Source organism: Channa argus, unplaced genomic scaffold (assembly GCF_033026475.1).
Source record: "Channa argus isolate prfri unplaced genomic scaffold, Channa argus male v1.0 Contig199, whole genome shotgun sequence".
In the NCBI taxonomy this organism is placed as follows: domain Eukaryota; kingdom Metazoa; phylum Chordata; class Actinopteri; order Anabantiformes; family Channidae; genus Channa; species Channa argus.
In genome coordinates, this window is record NW_027125417.1 from 1 (window position 1) to 25000 (window position 25000).

The 25000-nt window shown below is 41.4% G+C and overlaps 22 pseudogenes; all 22 read right to left on the reverse strand.

The window, feature by feature from the left end:
• Window positions 1–41: 41 nt before the first annotated feature.
• On the reverse strand, window positions 42–160 carry LOC137122736 (5S ribosomal RNA; annotated as a pseudogene).
• An 867-nt stretch (window positions 161–1027) lies between these two features.
• LOC137122742 (5S ribosomal RNA) lies at window positions 1028–1140 on the reverse strand (annotated as a pseudogene).
• A 1801-nt stretch (window positions 1141–2941) lies between these two features.
• On the reverse strand, window positions 2942–3060 carry LOC137122728 (5S ribosomal RNA; annotated as a pseudogene).
• An 867-nt stretch (window positions 3061–3927) lies between these two features.
• On the reverse strand, window positions 3928–4046 carry LOC137122733 (5S ribosomal RNA; annotated as a pseudogene).
• Window positions 4047–4913: 867 nt separating this feature from the next.
• On the reverse strand, window positions 4914–5032 carry LOC137122729 (5S ribosomal RNA; annotated as a pseudogene).
• Window positions 5033–5899: 867 nt separating this feature from the next.
• On the reverse strand, window positions 5900–6018 carry LOC137122732 (5S ribosomal RNA; annotated as a pseudogene).
• An 857-nt stretch (window positions 6019–6875) lies between these two features.
• LOC137122723 (5S ribosomal RNA) lies at window positions 6876–6994 on the reverse strand (annotated as a pseudogene).
• Window positions 6995–7851: 857 nt separating this feature from the next.
• LOC137122740 (5S ribosomal RNA) lies at window positions 7852–7970 on the reverse strand (annotated as a pseudogene).
• Window positions 7971–9771: 1801 nt separating this feature from the next.
• LOC137122735 (5S ribosomal RNA) lies at window positions 9772–9890 on the reverse strand (annotated as a pseudogene).
• An 867-nt stretch (window positions 9891–10757) lies between these two features.
• Window positions 10758–10876, reverse strand: LOC137122744 (5S ribosomal RNA; annotated as a pseudogene).
• Window positions 10877–11733: 857 nt separating this feature from the next.
• LOC137122745 (5S ribosomal RNA) lies at window positions 11734–11852 on the reverse strand (annotated as a pseudogene).
• Window positions 11853–12709: 857 nt separating this feature from the next.
• Window positions 12710–12828, reverse strand: LOC137122741 (5S ribosomal RNA; annotated as a pseudogene).
• Window positions 12829–14629: 1801 nt separating this feature from the next.
• On the reverse strand, window positions 14630–14748 carry LOC137122746 (5S ribosomal RNA; annotated as a pseudogene).
• An 857-nt stretch (window positions 14749–15605) lies between these two features.
• LOC137122730 (5S ribosomal RNA) lies at window positions 15606–15724 on the reverse strand (annotated as a pseudogene).
• Window positions 15725–16591: 867 nt separating this feature from the next.
• On the reverse strand, window positions 16592–16710 carry LOC137122734 (5S ribosomal RNA; annotated as a pseudogene).
• An 867-nt stretch (window positions 16711–17577) lies between these two features.
• Window positions 17578–17696, reverse strand: LOC137122737 (5S ribosomal RNA; annotated as a pseudogene).
• Window positions 17697–18553: 857 nt separating this feature from the next.
• Window positions 18554–18672, reverse strand: LOC137122724 (5S ribosomal RNA; annotated as a pseudogene).
• A 1791-nt stretch (window positions 18673–20463) lies between these two features.
• Window positions 20464–20582, reverse strand: LOC137122725 (5S ribosomal RNA; annotated as a pseudogene).
• An 857-nt stretch (window positions 20583–21439) lies between these two features.
• Window positions 21440–21558, reverse strand: LOC137122738 (5S ribosomal RNA; annotated as a pseudogene).
• An 867-nt stretch (window positions 21559–22425) lies between these two features.
• Window positions 22426–22544, reverse strand: LOC137122726 (5S ribosomal RNA; annotated as a pseudogene).
• Window positions 22545–23401: 857 nt separating this feature from the next.
• On the reverse strand, window positions 23402–23520 carry LOC137122731 (5S ribosomal RNA; annotated as a pseudogene).
• Window positions 23521–24387: 867 nt separating this feature from the next.
• On the reverse strand, window positions 24388–24506 carry LOC137122739 (5S ribosomal RNA; annotated as a pseudogene).
• Window positions 24507–25000: the final 494 nt, after the last annotated feature.

Below are 25000 nucleotides of genomic sequence, written 5' to 3' on the forward strand. Positions count from 1 at the left end.
TATAAGAACAACAAAATAAAAACAACACATATGGCCAGGACCGCTTACAGCACCTGGTATTCCCAGGCGGTCTTCCTACCAAGTACTAACCAGGCCCGGCTCTATTTGGCTGCCAAGATCGGACGAGATCGGGCGCTTAGAGAGCGGTGTGGCCGTAAGCTGCATTTGACATCATCAACAGCTCTTAAAAACGCTGGAGAAGCAGAATGCATGACACTTGCTAAGAAGAAGATAAATGTGGCAAAGTACAAAGTAGTATAACTGTACTGGTCTGTTACGCCCCTGTCTAGGGGGTCAGGGTGCAACATACAAAGATAAATTAGCATGTTCCCTCTCCGATCCCCAAACCAAAATCCAGGATTGAGATGTTCCAACAGAATTATATTTATTTTAAACGAAAGAAAGTGTCAAACAAAACATGACACTACAACTCAGGGTGAACCAAGGCCAACATAATAAACAAAATAAGCCATTTCCCACAGAAAGTCCTAGCTAGCCTGATAGAAATAAACAAACCAAAATACAGTCGCTAACCCTAACTCCCTAATGTGAAAACAAGAGAAAACAATCCAAAGAAAATGGCAGTTCACCCCTACAGATTTAATACTATTTACAAAATATACAATTTATAAATAAAACCAAGGAACAAAACCTAACAATTAAAAAATGCTAAATAAGGTTTGGAAACCAAGAACAGGAAACAGGTGCTGCTGCCAGAAAGAGCCTCGCTAGCTGTTGGGAACCGTACTTTAAAAACTCCAGGAAGTGTAGGATGGACCAATCAGCTTCCTCTACTTCCCCCCAATCCGGCCAATCAGGCAGGGCACCTATAAGAACAAGAAAATAAAAACAACACATATGGCCAGGACCGTAACATGGTCTACTAGTAATGAAGCACGATGGTTGACAAACCAATAAAGAAGCAAAACAGCAATGAAACAACATAATTTGATGAAAATATAGAACAATTTCTATGAATAAATAGGCAGTAACACCAGCTTGTGCTGCCCGTAAACCCAAGCAAAAAAGCTTACAGCACCTGGGATTCCCAGGCGGTCTTCCTACCAAGTACTAACCAGGCCCGGTTGGCTGCCGAGATCGGACGAGATCGGGCGCTTAGAGAGCGGTGTGGCCGTAAGCTGCATTTGACATCATCAACAGCTCTTAAAAACGCTGGAAAAGCAGAATGCATGACACTTGCTAAGAAGAAGATAAATGTGGCAAAGTACAAAGTACTATAACTGTACTGGTCTGTTACGCCCCTGTCTAGGGGGTCAGGGTGCAACATACAAAGATAAATTAGCAAGTTCCCTCTCCGATCCCCAAACCAAAATCCAGGATCGAGATGTTCCAACAGAATGATATTTATTTTAAACGAAAGAAAGTGTCAAACAAAACATGACACTACAACTCAGGGCGAACCAAGGCCAACATAATAAACAAAATAAGCCATTTCCCACAGAAAGTGCTAGCTAGCCTGATAGAAATAAACAAACCAAAAGACAGTCGCTAACCCTAACTCCCTAATGTGAAAACAAGAGAAAACAATCAAAAGAAAATGGCTGTTCACCCCTACAGATTTAATACTATTTACAAAATATACAATTTATAAACAAAACCACGGCACAAAACCTAACAATTCAAAAATGCTAAATAAGGTTTGGAAACCAAGAACAGCAAACAGGTGCTGCTGCCAGAAAGAGCCTCGCTAGCTGTTGGGAACCGTACTTTTAAAACTCCAGGAAGTGTAGGATGGACCAATCAGCTTCCTGTACTTCCCCCAAATCCGGCCAATCAGGCAGGGCACCTATAAGAACAACAAAATAAAAACAACACATATGGCCAGGACCGTAACATGGTCTACTAGTAATGAAGCACGATGGTTGACAAACCAATAAAGTAGCAAAACAGCAATGAAAGAACAAAATTTGATGAAAATATAGAACAATTTCTATGAATAAATAGGCAGTAACAACAGCTTGTGCTGCCCGTAAACCCAAGCAAAAAAGCTTACAGCACCTGGCTCTATTTGGCTGCCGAGATCGGACGAGATCGGGCGCTCAGAGAGCGGTGTGGCCGTAAGCTGCATTTGACATCATCAACAGCTCTTAAAAACGCTGGAGAAGCAGAATGCATGACACTTGCTAAGAAGAAGATAAATGTGGCAAAGTACAAAGTACTATAACTGTACTGGTCGGTTACGCCCCTGTCTAGGGGCTCAGGGTGCAACATACAAAGATAAATTAGCATGTTCCCTCTCCGATCCCCAAACCAAAATCCAGGATCGAGATGTTCCAACAGAATAATATTTATTTTAAACGAAAGAAAGTGTCAAACAAAACATGACACTACAACTCAGGGCGAACCAAGGCCAACATAATAAACAAAATAAGCCATTTCCCACAGAAAGTGCTAGCTAGCCTGATAGAAATAAACAAACCAAAAGACAGTCGCTAACCCTAACTCCCTAATGTGAAAACAGTCCAAAGAAAATGGCAGTTCACCCCTACAGATTTAATACTATTTACAAAATATACAATTTATAAACAAAACCACGGCACAAAACCTAACAATTCAAAAATGCTAAATAAGGTTTAGAAACCAAGAACAGCAAACAGGTGCTGATGCCAGAAAGAGCCTCGCTAGCTGTTGGGAACCGTACTTTTAAAACTCCAGGAAGTGTAGGATGGACCAATCAGCTTCCTGTACTGCCCCCCAATCCGGCCAATCAGGCAGGGCACCTATAAGAACAACAAAATAAAAACAACACATATGGCCAGGACCGTAACATGGTCTACTAGTAATGAAGCACGATGGTTGGCAAACCAATAAAGTAGCAAAACAGCAATGAAAGAACAAAATTTGATGAAAATATAGAACAATTTCTATGAATTAATAGGCAGTAACACCAGCTTGTGCTGCCCGTAAACCCAAGCAAAAAAGCTTACAGCACCTGGTATTCCCAGGCGGTCTTCCTACCAAGTACTAACCAGGCCCGGCTCTATTTGGCTGCCGAGATCAGACGAGATCGGGCGCTTAGAGAGCGGTGTGGCCGTAAGCTGCATTTGACATCATCAACAGCTCTTAAAAACGCTGGAGAAGCAGAATGCATGACACTTGCTAAGAAGAAGATAAATGTGGCAAAGTACAAAGTACTATAACTGTACTGGTCTGTTACGCCCCTGTCTAGGGGGTCAGGGTGAAACATACAAAGATAAATTTGCATGTTCCCTCTCCGATCCTCAAACCAAAATCCAGGATTGAGATGTTCCAACAGAATGATATTTATTTTAAACGTAAGAAAGTGTCAAACAAAACATGACACTACAACTCAGGGCGAACCAAGGCCAACATAATAAACAAAATAAGCCATTTCCCACAGAAAGCGCTAGCTAGCCTGATAGAAATAAACAAACTAAAAGACAGTCGCTAACCCTAACTCCCTAATGTGAAAACAAGAGAAAACAATGAAAAGAAAATGGCAGTCCACCCCTACAGATTTAATACTATTTACAAAATATACAATTTATAAACAAAACCACGGCACAAAACCTAACAATTCAAAAATGCTAAATAAGATTTGGAAACCAAGAACAGCAAACAGGTGCTACTGCCAGAAAGAGCCTCGCTAGCTGTTGGGAACCGTACTTTTAAAACTCCAGGAAGTGTAGGATGGACCAATCAGCTTCCTGTACTTCCCCCAAATCCGGCCAATCAGGCAGGGCACCTATAAGAACAAGAAAATAAAAACAACACATATGGCCAGGACCGTAACATGGTCTACTAGTAATGAAGCACGATGGTTGGCAAACCAATAAAGTAGCAAAACAGCAATGAAAGAACAAAATTTGATGAAAATATAGAACAATTTCTATGAATAAATAGGCAGTAACACCAGCTTGTGCTGCCCGTAAACCCAAGCAAAAAAGCTTACAGCACCTGGTATTCCCAGGCGGTCTTCCTACCAAGTACTAACCAGGCCCGGCTCTATTTGGCTGCCGAGATCGGGCGAGATCGGGCGCTTAGAGAGCGGTGTGGCCGTAAGCTGCATTTGACATCATCAACAGCTCTTAAAAACGCTGGAGAAGCAGAATGCATGACACTTGCTAAGAAGAAGATAAATGTGGCAAAGTACAAAGTACTATAACTGTACTGGTCTGTTACGCCCCTGTCTAGGGGGTCAGGGTGAAACATACAAAGATAAATTTGCATGTTCCCTCTCCGATCCTCAAACCAAAATCCAGGATCGAGATGTTCCAACAGAATGATATTTATTTTAAACGAAAGAAAGTGTCAAACAAAACATGACACTACAACTCAGGGCGAACCAAGGCCAACATAATAAACAAAATAAGCCATTTCCCACAGAAAGCGCTAGCTAGCCTGATAGAAATAAACAAACCAAAAGACAGTCGCTAACCCTAACTCCCTAATGTGAAAACAAGAGAAAACAATCAAAAGAAAATGGCAGTCCACCCCTACAGATTTAATACTATTTACAAAATATACAATATATAAATAAAACCACGGAACAAAACCTAACAATTCAAAAATGCTAAATAAGATTTGGAAACCAAGAACAGCAAACAGGTGCTACTGCCAGAAAGAGCCTCGCTAGCTGTTGGGAACCGTACTTTTAAAACTCCAGGAAGTGTAGGATGGACCAATCAGCTTCCTGTACTTCCCCCAAATCCGGCCAATCAGGCAGGGCACCTATAAGAACAAGAAAATAAAAACAACACATATGGCCAGGACCGTAACATGGTCTACTAGTAATGAAGCACGATGGTTGACAAACCAATAAAGTAGCAAAACAGCAATGAAAGAACAAAATTTGATGAAAATATAGAACAATTTCTATGAATAAATAGGCAGTAACACCAGCTTGAGCTGCCCGTAAACCCAAGCAAAAAAGCTTACAGCACCTGGTATTCCCAGGCGGTCTTCCTACCAAGTACTAACCAGGCCCGGCTCTATTTGGCTGCCGAGATCAGACGAGATCGGGCGCTTAGAGAGCGGTGTGGCCGTAAGCTGCATTTGACATCATCAACAGCTCTTAAAAACGCTGGAGAAGCAGAATGCATGACACTTGCTAAGAAGAAGATAAATGTGGCAAAGTACAAAGTACTATAACTGTACTGGTCTGTTACGCCCCTGTCTAGGGGGTCAGGGTGAAACATACAAAGATAAATTTGCATGTTCCCTCTCCGATCCTCAAACCAAAATCCAGGATTGAGATGTTCCAACAGAATGATATTTATTTTAAACGAAAGAAAGTGTCAAACAAAACATGACACTACAACTCAGGGCGAACCAAGGCCAACATAATAAACAAAATAAGCCATTTCCCACAGAAAGCGCTAGCTAGCCTGATAGAAATAAACAAACTAAAAGACAGTCGCTAACCCTAACTCCCTAATGTGAAAACAAGAGAAAACAATGAAAAGAAAATGGCAGTCCACCCCTACAGATTTAATACTATTTACAAAATATACAATTTATAAACAAAACCACGGCACAAAACCTAACAATTCAAAAATGCTAAATAAGATTTGGAAACCAAGAACAGCAAACAGGTGCTACTGCCAGAAAGAGCCTCGCTAGCTGTTGGGAACCGTACTTTTAAAACTCCAGGAAGTGTAGGATGGACCAATCAGCTTCCTGTACTTCCCCCAAATCCGGCCAATCAGGCAGGGCACCTATAAGAACAAGAAAATAAAAACAACACATATGGCCAGGACCGTAACATGGTCTACTAGTAATGAAGCACGATGGTTGACAAACCAATAAAGTAGCAAAACAGCAATGAAAGAACAAAATTTGATGAAAATATAGAACAATTTCTATGAATAAATAGGCAGTAACAACAGCTTGTGCTGCCCGTAAACCCAAGCAAAAAAGCTTACAGCACCTGGTATTCCCAGGCGGTCTTCCTACCAAGTACTAACCAGGCCCGGCTCTATTTGGCTGCCGAGATCGGACGAGATCGGGCGATTAGAGAGCGGTGTGGCCGTAAGCTGCATTTGACATCATCAACAGCTCTTAAAAACGCTGGAGAAGCAGAATGCATGACACTTGCTAAGAAGAAGATAAATGTGGCAAAGTACAAAGTACTATAACTGTACTGGTCTGTTACGCCCCTGTCTAGGGGCTCAGGGTGCAACATACAAAGATAAATTAGCATGTTCCCTCTCCGATCCCCAAACCAAAATCCAGGATCGAGATGTTCCAACAGAATGATATTTATTTTAAACGAAAGAAAGTGTCAAACAAAACATGACACTACAACTCAGGGCGAACCAAGGCCAACATAATAAACAAAATAAGCCATTTCCCACAGAAAGTGCTAGCTAGCCTGATAGAAATAAACAAACCAAAAGACAGTTGCTAACCCTAACTCCCTAATGTGAAAACAGTCCAAAGAAAATGGCAGTTCACCCCTACAGATTTAATACTATTTACAAAATATACAATTTATAAACAAAACCACGGCACAAAACCTAACAATTCAAAAATGCTAAATAAGGTTTAGAAACCAAGAACAGCAAACAGGTGCTGATGCCAGAAAGAGCCTCGCTAGCTGTTGGGAACCGTACTTTTAAAACTCCAGGAAGTGTAGGATGGACCAATCAGCTTTCTGTACTGCCCCCCAATCCGGCCAATCAGGCAGGGCACCTATAAGAACAACAAAATAAAAACAACACATATGGCCAGGACCGTAACATGGTCTACTAGTAATGAAGCACGATGGTTGGCAAACCAATAAAGTAGCAAAACAGCAATGAAAGAACAAAATTTGATGAAAATATAGAACAATTTCTATGAATTAATAGGCAGTAACACCAGCTTGTGCTGCCCGTAAACCCAAGCAAAAAAGCTTACAGCACCTGGTATTCCCAGGCGGTCTTCCTACCAAGTACTAACCAGGCCCGGCTCTATTTGGCTGCCGAGATCGGACGAGATCGGGCGCTTAGAGAGCGGTGTGGCCGTAAGCTGCATTTGACATCATCAACAGCTCTTAAAAACGCTGGAGAAGCAGAATGCATGACACTTGCTAAGAAGAAGATAAATGTGGCAAAGTACAAAGTACTATAACTGTACTGGTCTGTTACGCCCCTGTCTAGGGGGTCAGGGTGCAACATACAAAGATAAATTAGAATGTTCCCTCTCCGATCCCCAAACCAAAATCCAGGATCGAGATGTTCCAACAGAATGATATTTATTTTAAACAAAAGAAAGTGTCAAATAAAACATGACACTACAACTCAGGGCGAACCAAGGCCAACATAATAAACAAAATAAGCCATTTCCCACAGAAAGTGCTAGCTAGCCTGATAGAAATAAACAAACCAATAGACAGTCGCTAACCCTAACTTCCTAATGTGAAAACAGTCCAAAGAAAATGGCAGTTCACCCCTACAGATTTAATACTATTTACAAAATATACAATTTATAAACAAAACCACGGCACAAAACCTAACAATTCAAAAATGCTAAATAAGGTTTAGAAACCAAGAACAGCAAACAGGTGCTGATGCCAGAAAGAGCCTCGCTAGCTGTTGGGAACCGTACTTTTAAAACTCCAGGAAGTGTAGGATGGACCAATCAGCTTCCTGTACTGCCCCCCAATCCGGCCAATCAGGCAGGGCACCTATAAGAACAAGAAAATAAAAACAACACATATGGCCAGGACCGTAACATGGTCTACTAGTAATGAAGCACGATGGTTGACAAACCAATAAAGTAGCAAAACAGCAATGAAAGAACAAAATTTGATGAAAATATAGAACAATTTCTATGAATAAATAGGCAGTAACACCAGCTTGAGCTGCCCGTAAACCCAAGCAAAAAAGCTTACAGCACCTGGTATTCCCAGGCGGTCTTCCTACCAAGTACTAACCAGGCCCGGCTCTATTTGGCTGCCGAGATTGGGCGAGATCGGGCGCTTAGAGAGCGTTGTGGCCGTAAGCTGCATTTGACATCATCAACAGCTCTTAAAAACGCTGGAGAAGCAGAATGCATGACACTTGCTAAGAAGAAGATAAATGTGGCAAAGTACAAAGTACTATAACTGTACTGGTCTGTTACGCCCCTGTCTAGGGGCTCAGGGTGCAACATACAAAGATAAATTAGCATGTTCCCTCTCCGATCCCCAAACCAAAATCCAGGATCGAGATGTTCCAACAGAATGATATTTATTTTAAACGAAAGAAAGTGTCAAACAAAACATGACACTACAACTCAGGGCGAACCAAGGCCAACATAATAAACAAAATAAGCCATTTCCCACAGAAAGTGCTAGCTAGCCTGATAGAAATAAACAAACCAAAAGACAGTCGCTAACCCTAACTCCCTAATGTGAAAACAAGAGAAAACAATCAAAAGAAAATGGCTGTTCACCCCTACAGATTTAATACTATTTACAAAATATACAATTTATAAACAAAACCACGGCACAAAACCTAACAATTCAAAAATGCTAAATAAGGTTTGGAAACCAAGAACAGCAAACAGGTGCTGCTGCCAGAAAGAGCCTCGCTAGCTGTTGGGAACCGTACTTTTAAAACTCCAGGAAGTGTAGGATGGACCAATCAGCTTCCTGTACTTCCCCCAAATCCGGCCAATCAGGCAGGGCACCTATAAGAACAACAAAATAAAAACAACACATATGGCCAGGACCGTAACATGGTCTACTAGTAATGAAGCACGATGGTTGACAAACCAATAAAGTAGCAAAACAGCAATGAAAGAACAAAATTTGATGAAAATATAGAACAATTTCTATGAATAAATAGGCAGTAACAACAGCTTGTGCTGCCCGTAAACCCAAGCAAAAAAGCTTACAGCACCTGGCTCTATTTGGCTGCCGAGATCGGACGAGATCGGGCGCTCAGAGAGCGGTGTGGCCGTAAGCTGCATTTGACATCATCAACAGCTCTTAAAAACGCTGGAGAAGCAGAATGCATGACACTTGCTAAGAAGAAGATAAATGTGGCAAAGTACAAAGTAGTATAACTGTACTGGTCTGTTACGCCCCTGTCTAGGGGCTCAGGGTGCAACATACAAAGATAAATTAGCATGTTCCCTCTCCGATCCCCAAACCAAAATCCAGGATCGAGATGTTCCAACAGAATGATATTTATTTTAAACGAAAGAAAGTGTCAAACAAAACATGACACTACAACTCAGGGCGAACCAAGGCCAACATAATAAACAAAATAAGCCATTTCCCACAGAAAGTGCTAGCTAGCCTGATAGAAATAAACAAACCAAAAGACAGTCGCTAACCCTAACTCCCTAATGTGAAAACAGTCCAAAGAAAATGGCAGTTCACCCCTACAGATTTAATACTATTTACAAAATATACAATTTATAAACAAAACCACGGCACAAAACCTAACAATTCAAAAATGCTAAATAAGGTTTAGAAACCAAGAACAGCAAACAGGTGCTGATGCCAGAAAGAGCCTCGCTAGCTGTTGGGAACCGTACTTTTAAAACTCCAGGAAGTGTAGGATGGACCAATCAGCTTCCTGTACTGCCCCCCAATCCGGCCAATCAGGCAGGGCACCTATAAGAACAAGAAAATAAAAACAACACATATGGCCAGGACCGTAACATGGTCTACTAGTAATGAAGCACGATGGTTGGCAAACCAATAAAGTAGCAAAACAGCAATGAAAGAACAAAATTTGATGAAAATATAGAACAATTTCTATGAATTAATAGGCAGTAACACCAGCTTGTGCTGCCCGTAAACCCAAGCAAAAAAGCTTACAGCACCTGGTATTCCCAGGCGGTCTTCCTACCAAGTACTAACCAGGCCCGGCTCTATTTGGCTGCCGAGATCGGACGAGATCGGGCGCTTAGAGAGCGGTGTGGCCGTAAGCTGCATTTGACATCATCAACAGCTCTTAAAAACGCTGGAGAAGCAGAATGCATGACACTTGCTAAGAAGAAGATAAATGTGGCAAAGTACAAAGTACTATAACTGTACTGGTCTGTTACGCCCCTGTCTAGGGGGTCAGGGTGAAACATACAAAGATAAATTTGCATGTTCCCTCTCCGATCCTCAAACCAAAATCCAGGATTGAGATGTTCCAACAGAATGATATTTATTTTAAACGAAAGAAAGTGTCAAACAAAACATGACACTACAACTCAGGGCGAACCAAGGCCAACATAATAAACAAAATAAGCCATTTCCCACAGAAAGCGCTAGCTAGCCTGATAGAAATAAACAAACTAAAAGACAGTCGCTAACCCTAACTCCCTAATGTGAAAACAAGAGAAAACAATGAAAAGAAAATGGCAGTCCACCCCTACAGATTTAATACTATTTACAAAATATACAATTTATAAACAAAACCACGGCACAAAACCTAACAATTCAAAAATGCTAAATAAGATTTGGAAACCAAGAACAGCAAACAGGTGCTACTGCCAGAAAGAGCCTCGCTAGCTGTTGGGAACCGTACTTTTAAAACTCCAGGAAGTGTAGGATGGACCAATCAGCTTCCTGTACTTCCCCCAAATCCGGCCAATCAGGCAGGGCACCTATAAGAACAAGAAAATAAAAACAACACATATGGCCAGGACCGTAACATGGTCTACTAGTAATGAAGCACGATGGTTGACAAACCAATAAAGTAGCAAAACAGCAATGAAAGAACAAAATTTGATGAAAATATAGAACAATTTCTATGAATAAATAGGCAGTAACAACAGCTTGTGCTGCCCGTAAACCCAAGCAAAAAAGCTTACAGCACCTGGTATTCCCAGGCGGTCTTCCTACCAAGTACTAACCAGGCCCGGCTCTATTTGGCTGCCGAGATCGGACGAGATCGGGCGCTTAGAGAGCGGTGTGGCCGTAAGCTGCATTTGACATCATCAACAGCTCTTAAAAACGCTGGAGAAGCAGAATGCATGACACTTGCTAAGAAGAAGATAAATGTGGCAAAGTACAAAGTACTATAACTGTACTGGTCTGTTACGCCCCTGTCTAGGGGCTCAGGGTGCAACATACAAAGATAAATTAGCATGTTCCCTCTCCGATCCCCAAACCAAAATCCAGGATCGAGATGTTCCAACAGAATGATATTTATTTTAAACGAAAGAAAGTGTCAAACAAAACATGACACTACAACTCAGGGCGAACCAAGGCCAACATAATAAACAAAATAAGCCATTTCCCACAGAAAGTGCTAGCTAGCCTGATAGAAATAAACAAACCAAAAGACAGTCGCTAACCCTAACTCCCTAATGTGAAAACAGTCCAAAGAAAATGGCAGTTCACCCCTACAGATTTAATACTATTTACAAAATATACAATTTATAAACAAAACCACGGCACAAAACCTAACAATTCAAAAATGCTAAATAAGGTTTAGAAACCAAGAACAGCAAACAGGTGCTGATGCCAGAAAGAGCCTCGCTAGCTGTTGGGAACCGTACTTTTAAAACTCCAGGAAGTGTAGGATGGACCAATCAGCTTTCTGTACTGCCCCCCAATCCGGCCAATCAGGCAGGGCACCTATAAGAACAACAAAATAAAAACAACACATATGGCCAGGACCGTAACATGGTCTACTAGTAATGAAGCACGATGGTTGGCAAACCAATAAAGTAGCAAAACAGCAATGAAAGAACAAAATTTGATGAAAATATAGAACAATTTCTATGAATTAATAGGCAGTAACACCAGCTTGTGCTGCCCGTAAACCCAAGCAAAAAAGCTTACAGCACCTGGTATTCCCAGGCGGTCTTCCTACCAAGTACTAACCAGGCCCGGCTCTATTTGGCTGCCGAGATCGGACGAGATCGGGCGCTTAGAGAGCGGTGTGGCCGTAAGCTGCATTTGACATCATCAACAGCTCTTAAAAACGCTGGAGAAGCAGAATGCATGACACTTGCTAAGAAGAAGATAAATGTGGCAAAGTACAAAGTACTATAACTGTACTGGTCTGTTACGCCCCTGTCTAGGGGGTCAGGGTGCAACATACAAAGATAAATTAGAATGTTCCCTCTCCGATCCCCAAACCAAAATCCAGGATCGAGATGTTCCAACAGAATGATATTTATTTTAAACAAAAGAAAGTGTCAAATAAAACATGACACTACAACTCAGGGCGAACCAAGGCCAACATAATAAACAAAATAAGCCATTTCCCACAGAAAGTGCTAGCTAGCCTGATAGAAATAAACAAACCAATAGACAGTCGCTAACCCTAACTTCCTAATGTGAAAACAGTCCAAAGAAAATGGCAGTTCACCCCTACAGATTTAATACTATTTACAAAATATACAATTTATAAACAAAACCACGGCACAAAACCTAACAATTCAAAAATGCTAAATAAGGTTTAGAAACCAAGAACAGCAAACAGGTGCTGATGCCAGAAAGAGCCTCGCTAGCTGTTGGGAACCGTACTTTTAAAACTCCAGGAAGTGTAGGATGGACCAATCAGCTTCCTGTACTGCCCCCCAATCCGGCCAATCAGGCAGGGCACCTATAAGAACAAGAAAATAAAAACAACACATATGGCCAGGACCGTAACATGGTCTACTAGTAATGAAGCACGATGGTTGACAAACCAATAAAGTAGCAAAACAGCAATGAAAGAACAAAATTTGATGAAAATATAGAACAATTTCTATGAATAAATAGGCAGTAACACCAGCTTGAGCTGCCCGTAAACCCAAGCAAAAAAGCTTACAGCACCTGGTATTCCCAGGCGGTCTTCCTACCAAGTACTAACCAGGCCCGGCTCTATTTGGCTGCCGAGATTGGGCGAGATCGGGCGCTTAGAGAGCGTTGTGGCCGTAAGCTGCATTTGACATCATCAACAGCTCTTAAAAACGCTGGAGAAGCAGAATGCATGACACTTGCTAAGAAGAAGATAAATGTGGCAAAGTACAAAGTACTATAACTGTACTGGTCTGTTACGCCCCTGTCTAGGGGCTCAGGGTGCAACATACAAAGATAAATTAGCATGTTCCCTCTCCGATCCCCAAACCAAAATCCAGGATCGAGATGTTCCAACAGAATGATATTTATTTTAAACGAAAGAAAGTGTCAAACAAAACATGACACTACAACTCAGGGCGAACCAAGGCCAACATAATAAACAAAATAAGCCATTTCCCACAGAAAGTGCTAGCTAGCCTGATAGAAATAAACAAACCAAAAGACAGTCGCTAACCCTAACTCCCTAATGTGAAAACAAGAGAAAACAATCAAAAGAAAATGGCTGTTCACCCCTACAGATTTAATACTATTTACAAAATATACAATTTATAAACAAAACCACGGCACAAAACCTAACAATTCAAAAATGCTAAATAAGGTTTGGAAACCAAGAACAGCAAACAGGTGCTGCTGCCAGAAAGAGCCTCGCTAGCTGTTGGGAACCGTACTTTTAAAACTCCAGGAAGTGTAGGATGGACCAATCAGCTTCCTGTACTTCCCCCAAATCCGGCCAATCAGGCAGGGCACCTATAAGAACAACAAAATAAAAACAACACATATGGCCAGGACCGTAACATGGTCTACTAGTAATGAAGCACGATGGTTGACAAACCAATAAAGTAGCAAAACAGCAATGAAAGAACAAAATTTGATGAAAATATAGAACAATTTCTATGAATAAATAGGCAGTAACAACAGCTTGTGCTGCCCGTAAACCCAAGCAAAAAAGCTTACAGCACCTGGCTCTATTTGGCTGCCGAGATCGGACGAGATCGGGCGCTCAGAGAGCGGTGTGGCCGTAAGCTGCATTTGACATCATCAACAGCTCTTAAAAACGCTGGAGAAGCAGAATGCATGACACTTGCTAAGAAGAAGATAAATGTGGCAAAGTACAAAGTACTATAACTGTACTGGTCGGTTACGCCCCTGTCTAGGGGCTCAGGGTGCAACATACAAAGATAAATTAGCATGTTCCCTCTCCGATCCCCAAACCAAAATCCAGGATCGAGATGTTCCAACAGAATAATATTTATTTTAAACGAAAGAAAGTGTCAAACAAAACATGACACTACAACTCAGGGCGAACCAAGGCCAACATAATAAACAAAATAAGCCATTTCCCACAGAAAGTGCTAGCTAGCCTGATAGAAATAAACAAACCAAAAGACAGTCGCTAACCCTAACTCCCTAATGTGAAAACAGTCCAAAGAAAATGGCAGTTCACCCCTACAGATTTAATACTATTTACAAAATATACAATTTATAAACAAAACCACGGCACAAAACCTAACAATTCAAAAATGCTAAATAAGGTTTAGAAACCAAGAACAGCAAACAGGTGCTGATGCCAGAAAGAGCCTCGCTAGCTGTTGGGAACCATACTTTTAAAACTCCAGGAAGTGTAGGATGGACCAATCAGCTTCCTGTACTGCCCCCCAATCCGGCCAATCAGGCAGGGCACCTATAAGAACAAGAAAATAAAAACAACACATATGGCCAGGACCGTAACATGGTCTACTAGTAATGAAGCACGATGGTTGGCAAACCAATAAAGTAGCAAAACAGCAATGAAAGAACAAAATTTGATGAAAATATAGAACAATTTCTATGAATTAATAGGCAGTAACACCAGCTTGTGCTGCCCGTAAACCCAAGCAAAAAAGCTTACAGCACCTGGTATTCCCAGGCGGTCTTCCTACCAAGTACTAACCAGGCCCGGCTCTATTTGGCTGCCGAGATCGGACGAGATCGGGCGCTTAGAGAGCGGTGTGGCCGTAAGCTGCATTTGACATCATCAACAGCTCTTAAAAACGCTGGAGAAGCAGAATGCATGACACTTGCTAAGAAGAAGATAAATGTGGCAAAGTACAAAGTACTATAACTGTACTGGTCTGTTACGCCCCTGTCTAGGGGCTCAGGGTGCAACATACAAAGATAAATTAGCATGTTCCCTCTCCGATCCCCAAACCAAAATCCAGGATCGAGATGTTCCAACAGAATGATATTTATTTTAAACGAAAGAAAGTGTCAAACAAAACATGACACTACAACTCAGGGCGAACCAAGGCCAACATAATAAACAAAATAAGCCATTTCCCACAGAAAGTGCTAGCTAGCCTGATAGAAATAAACAAACCAAAAGACAGTCGCTAACCCTAACTCCCTAATGTGAAAACAGTCCAAAGAAAATGGCAGTTCACCCCTACAGATTTAATACTATTTACAAAATATACAATTTATAAACAAAACCACGGCACAAAACCTAACAATTCAAAAATGCTAAATAAGGTTTAGAAACCAAGAACAGCAAACAGGTGCTGATGCCAGAAAGAGCCTCGCTAGCTGTTGGGAACCGTACTTTTAAAACTCCAGGAAGTGTAGGATGGACCAATCAGCTTCCTGTACTGCCCCCCAATCCGGCCAATCAGGCAGGGCACCTATAAGAACAACAAAATAAAAACAACACATATGGCCAGGACCGTAACATGGTCTACTAGTAATGAAGCACGATGGTTGGCAAACCAATAAAGTAGCAAAACAGCAATGAAAGAACAAAATTTGATGAAAATATAGAACAATTTCTATGAATTAATAGGCAGTAACACCAGCTTGTGCTGCCCGTAAACCCAAGCAAAAAAGCTTACAGCACCTGGTATTCCCAGGCGGTCTTCCTACCAAGTACTAACCAGGCCCGGCTCTATTTGGCTGCCGAGATCAGACGAGATCGGGCGCTTAGAGAGCGGTGTGGCCGTAAGCTGCATTTGACATCATCAACAGCTCTTAAAAACGCTGGAGAAGCAGAATGCATGACACTTGCTAAGAAGAAGATAAATGTGGCAAAGTACAAAGTACTATAACTGTACTGGTCTGTTACGCCCCTGTCTAGGGGGTCAGGGTGAAACATACAAAGATAAATTTGCATGTTCCCTCTCCGATCCTCAAACCAAAATCCAGGATTGAGATGTTCCAACAGAATGATATTTATTTTAAACGAAAGAAAGTGTCAAACAAAACATGACACTACAACTCAGGGCGAACCAAGGCCAACATAATAAACAAAATAAGCCATTTCCCACAGAAAGCGCTAGCTAGCCTGATAGAAATAAACAAACTAAAAGACAGTCGCTAACCCTAACTCCCTAATGTGAAAACAAGAGAAAACAATGAAAAGAAAATGGCAGTCCACCCCTACAGATTTAATACTATTTACAAAATATACAATTTATAAACAAAACCACGGCACAAAACCTAACAATTCAAAAATGCTAAATAAGATTTGGAAACCAAGAACAGCAAACAGGTGCTACTGCCAGAAAGAGCCTCGCTAGCTGTTGGGAACCGTACTTTTAAAACTCCAGGAAGTGTAGGATGGACCAATCAGCTTCCTGTACTTCCCCCAAATCCGGCCAATCAGGCAGGGCACCTATAAGAACAAGAAAATAAAAACAACACATATGGCCAGGACCGTAACATGGTCTACTAGTAATGAAGCACGATGGTTGGCAAACCAATAAAGTAGCAAAACAGCAATGAAAGAACAAAATTTGATGAAAATATAGAACAATTTCTATGAATAAATAGGCAGTAACACCAGCTTGTGCTGCCCGTAAACCCAAGCAAAAAAGCTTACAGCACCTGGTATTCCCAGGCGGTCTTCCTACCAAGTACTAACCAGGCCCGGCTCTATTTGGCTGCCGAGATCGGGCGAGATCGGGCGCTTAGAGAGCGGTGTGGCCGTAAGCTGCATTTGACATCATCAACAGCTCTTAAAAACGCTGGAGAAGCAGAATGCATGACACTTGCTAAGAAGAAGATAAATGTGGCAAAGTACAAAGTACTATAACTGTACTGGTCTGTTACGCCCCTGTCTAGGGGGTCAGGGTGAAACATACAAAGATAAATTTGCATGTTCCCTCTCCGATCCTCAAACCAAAATCCAGGACTGAGATGTTCCAACAGAATGATATTTATTTTAAACGAAAGAAAGTGTCAAACAAAACATGACACTACAACTCAGGGCGAACCAAGGCCAACATAATAAACAAAATAAGCCATTTCCCACAGAAAGCGCTAGCTAGCCTGATAGAAATAAACAAACCAAAAGACAGTCGCTAACCCTAACTCCCTAATGTGAAAACAAGAGAAAACAATCAAAAGAAAATGGCAGTCCACCCCTACAGATTTAATACTATTTACAAAATATACAATATATAAATAAAACCACGGAACAAAACCTAACAATTCAAAAATGCTAAATAAGATTTGGAAACCAAGAACAGCAAACAGGTGCTACTGCCAGAAAGAGCCTCGCTAGCTGTTGGGAACCGTACTTTTAAAACTCCAGGAAGTGTAAGATGGACCAATCAGCTTCCTGTACTTCCCCCAAATCCGGCCAATCAGGCAGGGCACCTATAAGAACAAGAAAATAAAAACAACACATATGGCCAGGACCGTAACATGGTCTACTAGTAATGAAGTACGATGGTTGACAAACCAATAAAGTAGCAAAACAGCAATGAAAGAACAAAATTTGATGAAAATATAGAACAATTTCTATGAATAAATAGGCAGTAACACCAGCTTGAGCTGCCCGTAAACCCAAGCAAAAAAGCTTACAGCACCTGGTATTCCCAGGCGGTCTTCCTACCAAGTACTAACCAGGCCCGGCTCTATTTGGCTGCCGAGATCGGGCGAGATCGGGCGCTTAGAGAGCGTTGTGGCCGTAAGCTGCATTTGACATCATCAACAGCTCTTAAAAACGCTGGAGAAGCAGAATGCATGACACTTGCTAAGAAGAAGATAAATGTGGCAAAGTACAAAGTACTATAACTGTACTGGTCTGTTACGCCCCTGTCTAGGGGCTCAGGGTGCAACATACAAAGATAAATTAGCATGTTCCCTCTCCGATCCCCAAACCAAAATCCATGATCGAGATGTTCCAACAGAATGATATTTATTTTAAACGAAAGAAAGTGTCAAACAAAACATGACACTACAACTCAGGGCGAACCAAGGCCAACATAATAAACAAAATAAGCCATTTCCCACAGAAAGTGCTAGCTAGCCTGATAGAAATAAACAAACCAAAAGACAGTCGCTAACCCTAACTCCCTAATGTGAAAACAGTCCAAAGAAAATGGCAGTTCACCCCTACAGATTTAATACTATTTACAAAATATACAATTTATAAACAAAACCACGGCACAAAACCTAACAATTCAAAAATGCTAAATAAGGTTTGGAAACCAAGAACAGCAAACAGGTGCTGCTGCCAGAAAGAGCCTCGCTAGCTGTTGGGAACCGTACTTTTAAAACTCCAGGAAGTGTAGGATGGACCAATCAGCTTCCTGTACTTCCCCCAAATCCGGCCAATCAGGCAGGGCACCTATAAGAACAACAAAATAAAAACAACACATATGGCCAGGACCGTAACATGGTCTACTAGTAATGAAGCACGATGGTTGACAAACCAATAAAGTAGCAAAACAGCAATGAAAGAACAAAATTTGATGAAAATATAGAACAATTTCTATGAATAAATAGGCAGTAACAACAGCTTGTGCTGCCCGTAAACCCAAGCAAAAAAGCTTACAGCACCTGGTATTCCCAGGCGGTCTTCCTACCAAGTACTAACCAGGCCCGGCTCTATTTGGCTGCCGAGATCGGACGAGATCGGGCGCTTAGAGAGCGGTGTGGCCGTAAGCTGCATTTGACATCATCAACAGCTCTTAAAAACGCTGGAGAAGCAGAATGCATGACACTTGCTAAGAAGAAGATAAATGTGGCAAAGTACAAAGTACTATAACTGTACTGGTCTGTTACGCCCCTGTCTAGGGGCTCAGGGTGCAACATACAAAGATAAATTAGCATGTTCCCTCTCCGATCCCCAAACCAAAATCCATGATCGAGATGTTCCAACAGAATGATATTTATTTTAAACGAAAGAAAGTGTCAAACAAAACATGACACTACAACTCAGGGCGAACCAAGGCCAACATAATAAACAAAATAAGCCATTTCCCACAGAAAGTGCTAGCTAGCCTGATAGAAATAAACAAACCAAAAGACAGTCGCTAACCCTAACTCCCTAATGTGAAAACAGTCCAAAGAAAATGGCAGTTCACCCCTACAGATTTAATACTATTTACAAAATATACAATTTATAAACAAAACCACGGCACAAAACCTAACAATTCAAAAATGCTAAATAAGGTTTAGAAACCAAGAACAGCAAACAGGTGCTGATGCCAGAAAGAGCCTCGCTAGCTGTTGGGAACCGTACTTTTAAAACTCCAGGAAGTGTAGGATGGACCAATCAGCTTCCTGTACTGCCCCCCAATCCGGCCAATCAGGCAGGGCACCTATAAGAACAACAAAATAAAAACAACACATATGGCCAGGACCGTAACATGGTCTACTAGTAATGAAGCACGATGGTTGGCAAACCAATAAAGTAGCAAAACAGCAATGAAAGAACAAAATTTGATGAAAATATAGAACAATTTCTATGAATAAATAGGCAGTAACAACAGCTTGTGCTGCCCGTAAACCCAAGCAAAAAAGCTTACAGCACCTGGATCTATTTGGCTGCCGAGATCGGACGAGATCGGGCGCTCAGAGAGCGGTGTGGCCGTAAGCTGCATTTGACATCATCAACAGCTCTTAAAAACGCTGGAGAAGCAGAATGCATGACACTTGCTAAGAAGAAGATAAATGTGGCAAAGTACAAAGTACTATAACTGTACTGGTCGGTTACGCCCCTGTCTAGGGGCTCAGGGTGCAACATACAAAGATAAATTAGCATGTTCCCTCTCCGATCCCCAAACCAAAATCCAGGATCGAGATGTTCCAACAGAATAATATTTATTTTAAACGAAAGAAAGTGTCAAACAAAACATGACACTACAACTCAGGGCGAACCAAGGCCAACATAATAAACAAAATAAGCCATTTCCCACAGAAAGTGCTAGCTAGCCTGATAGAAATAAACAAACCAAAAGACAGTCGCTAACCCTAACTCCCTAATGTGAAAACAGTCCAAAGAAAATGGCAGTTCACCCCTACAGATTTAATACTATTTACAAAATATACAATTTATAAACAAAACCACGGCACAAAACCTAACAATTCAAAAATGCTAAATAAGGTTTAGAAACCAAGAACAGCAAACAGGTGCTGATGCCAGAAAGAGCCTCGCTAGCTGTTGGGAACCGTACTTTTAAAACTCCAGGAAGTGTAGGATGGACCAATCAGCTTCCTGTACTGCCCCCCAATCCGGCCAATCAGGCAGGGCACCTATAAGAACAACAAAATAAAAACAACACATATGGCCAGGACCGTAACATGGTCCACTAGTAATGAAGCACGATGGTTGGCAAACCAATAAAGTAGCAAAACAGCAATGAAAGAACAAAATTTGATGAAAATATAGAACAATTTCTATGAATTAATAGGCAGTAACACCAGCTTGTGCTGCCCGTAAACCCAAGCAAAAAAGCTTACAGCACCTGGTATTCCCAGGCGGTCTTCCTACCAAGTACTAACCAGGCCCGGCTCTATTTGGCTGCCGAGATCGGACGAGATCGGGCGCTTAGAGAGCGGTGTGGCCGTAAGCTGCATTTGACATCATCAACAGCTCTTAAAAACGCTGGAGAAGCAGAATGCATGACACTTGCTAAGAAGAAGATAAATGTGGCAAAGTACAAAGTACTATAACTGTACTGGTCTGTTACGCCCCTGTCTAGGGGGTCAGGGTGCAACATACAAAGATAAATTAGAATGTTCCCTCTCCGATCCCCAAACCAAAATCCAGGATCGAGATGTTCCAACAGAATGATATTTATTTTAAACAAAAGAAAGTGTCAAATAAAACATGACACTACAACTCAGGGCGAACCAAGGCCAACATAATAAACAAAATAAGCCATTTCCCACAGAAAGTGCTAGCTAGCCTGATAGAAATAAACAAACCAATAGACAGTCGCTAACCCTAACTCCCTAATGTGAAAACAGTCCAAAGAAAATGGCAGTTCACCCCTACAGATTTAATACTATTTACAAAATATACAATTTATAAACAAAACCACGGCACAAAACCTAACAATTCAAAAATGCTAAATAAGGTTTAGAAACCAAGAACAGCAAACAGGTGCTGATGCCAGAAAGAGCCTCGCTAGCTGTTGGGAACCGTACTTTTAAAACTCCAGGAAGTGTAGGATGGACCAATCAGCTTCCTGTACTGCCCCCCAATCCGGCCAATCAGGCAGGGCACCTATAAGAACAAGAAAATAAAAACAACACATATGGCCAGGACCGTAACATGGTCTACTAGTAATGAAGCACGATGGTTGACAAACCAATAAAGTAGCAAAACAGCAATGAAAGAACAAAATTTGATGAAAATATAGAACAATTTCTATGAATAAATAGGCAGTAACACCAGCTTGAGCTGCCCGTAAACCCAAGCAAAAAAGCTTACAGCACCTGGTATTCCCAGGCGGTCTTCCTACCAAGTACTAACCAGGCCCGGCTCTATTTGGCTGCCGAGATCGGGCGAGATCGGGCGCTTAGAGAGCGTTGTGGCCGTAAGCTGCATTTGACATCATCAACAGCTCTTAAAAACGCTGGAGAAGCAGAATGCATGACATTTGCTAAGAAGAAGATAAATGTGGCAAAGTACAAAGTACTATAACTGTACTGGTCTGTTACGCCCCTGTCTAGGGGCTCAGGGTGCAACATACAAAGATAAATTAGCATGTTCCCTCTCCGATCCCCAAACCAAAATCCATGATCGAGATGTTCCAACAGAATGATATTTATTTTAAACGAAAGAAAGTGTCAAACAAAACATGACACTACAACTCAGGGCGAACCAAGGCCAACATAATAAACAAAATAAGCCATTTCCCACAGAAAGTGCTAGCTAGCCTGATAGAAATAAACAAACCAAAAGACAGTCGCTAACCCTAACTCCCTAATGTGAAAACAAGAGAAAACAATCAAAAGAAAATGGCTGTTCACCCCTACAGATTTAATACTATTTACAAAATATACAATTTATAAACAAAACCACGGCACAAAACCTAACAATTCAAAAATGCTAAATAAGGTTTAGAAACCAAGAACAGCAAACAGGTGCTGATGCCAGAAAGAGCCTCGCTAGCTGTTGGGAACCGTACTTTTAAAACTCCAGGAAGTGTAGGATGGACCAATCAGCTTCCTGTACTGCCCCCCAATCCGGCCAATCAGGCAGGGCACCTATAAGAACAAGAAAATAAAAACAACACATATGGCCAGGACCGTAACATGGTCTACTAGTAATGAAGCACGATGGTTGGCAAACCAATAAAGTAGCAAAACAGCAATGAAAGAACAAAATTTGATGAAAATATAGAACAATTTCTATGAATTAATAGGCAGTAACACCAGCTTGTGCTGCCCGTAAACCCAAGCAAAAAAGCTTACAGCACCTGGTATTCCCAGGCGGTCTTCCTACCAAGTACTAACCAGGCCCGGCTCTATTTGGCTGCCGAGATCGGACGAGATCGGGCGCTTAGAGAGCGGTGTGGCCGTAAGCTGCATTTGACATCATCAACAGCTCTTAAAAACGCTGGAGAAGCAGAATGCATGACACTTGCTAAGAAGAAGATAAATGTGGCAAAGTACAAAGTACTATAACTGTACTGGTCTGTTACGCCCCTGTCTAGGGGCTCAGGGTGCAACATACAAAGATAAATTAGCATGTTCCCTCTCCGATCCCCAAACCAAAATCCAGGATCGAGATGTTCCAACAGAATGATATTTATTTTAAACGAAAGAAAGTGTCAAACAAAACATGACACTACAACTCAGGGCGAACCAAGGCCAACATAATAAACAAAATAAGCCATTTCCCACAGAAAGTGCTAGCTAGCCTGATAGAAATAAACAAACCAAAAGACAGTCGCTAACCCTAACTCCCTAATGTGAAAACAGTCCAAAGAAAATGGCAGTTCACCCCTACAGATTTAATACTATTTACAAAATATACAATTTATAAACAAAACCACGGCACAAAACCTAACAATTCAAAAATGCTAAATAAGGTTTAGAAACCAAGAACAGCAAACAGGTGCTGATGCCAGAAAGAGCCTCGCTAGCTGTTGGGAACCGTACTTTTAAAACTCCAGGAAGTGTAGGATGGACCAATCAGCTTCCTGTACTGCCCCCCAATCCGGCCAATCAGGCAGGGCACCTATAAGAACAACAAAATAAAAACAACACATATGGCCAGGACCGTAACATGGTCTACTAGTAATGAAGCACGATGGTTGGCAAACCAATAAAGTAGCAAAACAGCAATGAAAGAACAAAATTTGATGAAAATATAGAACAATTTCTATGAATTAAAAGGCAGTAACACCAGCTTGTGCTGCCCGTAAACCCAAACAAAAAAGCTTACAGCACCTGGTATTCCCAGGCGGTCTTCCTACCAAGTACTAACCAGGCCCGGCTCTATTTGGCTGCCGAGATCAGACGAGATCGGGCGCTTAGAGAGCGGTGTGGCCGTAAGCTGCATTTGACATCATCAACAGCTCTTAAAAACGCTGGAGAAGCAGAATGCATGACACTTGCTAAGAAGAAGATAAATGTGGCAAAGTACAAAGTACTATAACTGTACTGGTCTGTTACGCCCCTGTCTAGGGGGTCAGGGTGAAACATACAAAGATAAATTTGCATGTTCCCTCTCCGATCCTCAAACCAAAATCCAGGATTGAGATGTTCCAACAGAATGATATTTATTTTAAACGAAAGAAAGTGTCAAACAAAACATGACACTACAACTCAGGGCGAACCAAGGCCAACATAATAAACAAAATAAGCCATTTCCCACAGAAAGCGCTAGCTAGCCTGATAGAAATAAACAAACTAAAAGACAGTCGCTAACCCTAACTCCCTAATGTGAAAACAAGAGAAAACAATGAAAAGAAAATGGCAGTCCACCCCTACAGATTTAATACTATTTACAAAATATACAATTTATAAACAAAACCACGGCACAAAACCTAACAATTCAAAAATGCTAAATAAGATTTGGAAACCAAGAACAGCAAACAGGTGCTACTGCCAGAAAGAGCCTCGCTAGCTGTTGGGAACCGTACTTTTAAAACTCCAGGAAGTGTAGGATGGACCAATCAGCTTCCTGTACTTCCCCCAAATCCGGCCAATCAGGCAGGGCACCTATAAGAACAAAAAAATAAAAACAACACATATGGCCAGGACCGTAACATGGTCTACTAGTAATGAAGCACGATGGTTGACAAACCAATAAAGTAGCAAAACAGCAATGAAAGAACAAAATTTGATGAAAATATAGAACAATTTCTATGAATAAATAGGCAGTAACACCAGCTTGAGCTGCCCGTAAACCCAAGCAAAAAAGCTTACAGCACCTGGTATTCCCAGGCGGTCTTCCTACCAAGTACTAACCAGGCCCGGCTCTATTTGGCTGCCGAGATCGGGCGAGATCGGGCGCTTAGAGAGCGTTGTGGCCGTAAGCTGCATTTGACATCATCAACAGCTCTTAAAAACGCTGGAGAAGCAGAATGCATGACACTTGCTAAGAAGAAGATAAATGTGGCAAAGTACAAAGTACTATAACTGTACTGGTCTGTTACGCCCTTGTCTAGGGGCTCAGGGTGCAACATACAAAGATAAATTAGCATGTTCCCTCTCCGATCCCCAAACCAAAATCCATGATCGAGATGTTCCAACAGAATGATATTTATTTTAAACGAAAGAAAGTGTCAAACAAAACATGACACTACAACTCAGGGCGAACCAAGGCCAACATAATAAACAAAATAAGCCATTTCCCACAGAAAGTGCTAGCTAGCCTGATAGAAATAAACAAACCAAAAGACAGTCGCTAACCCTAACTCCCTAATGTGAAAACAGTCCAAAGAAAATGGCAGTTCACCCCTACAGATTTAATACTATTTACAAAATATACAATTTATAAACAAAACCACGGCACAAAACCTAACAATTCAA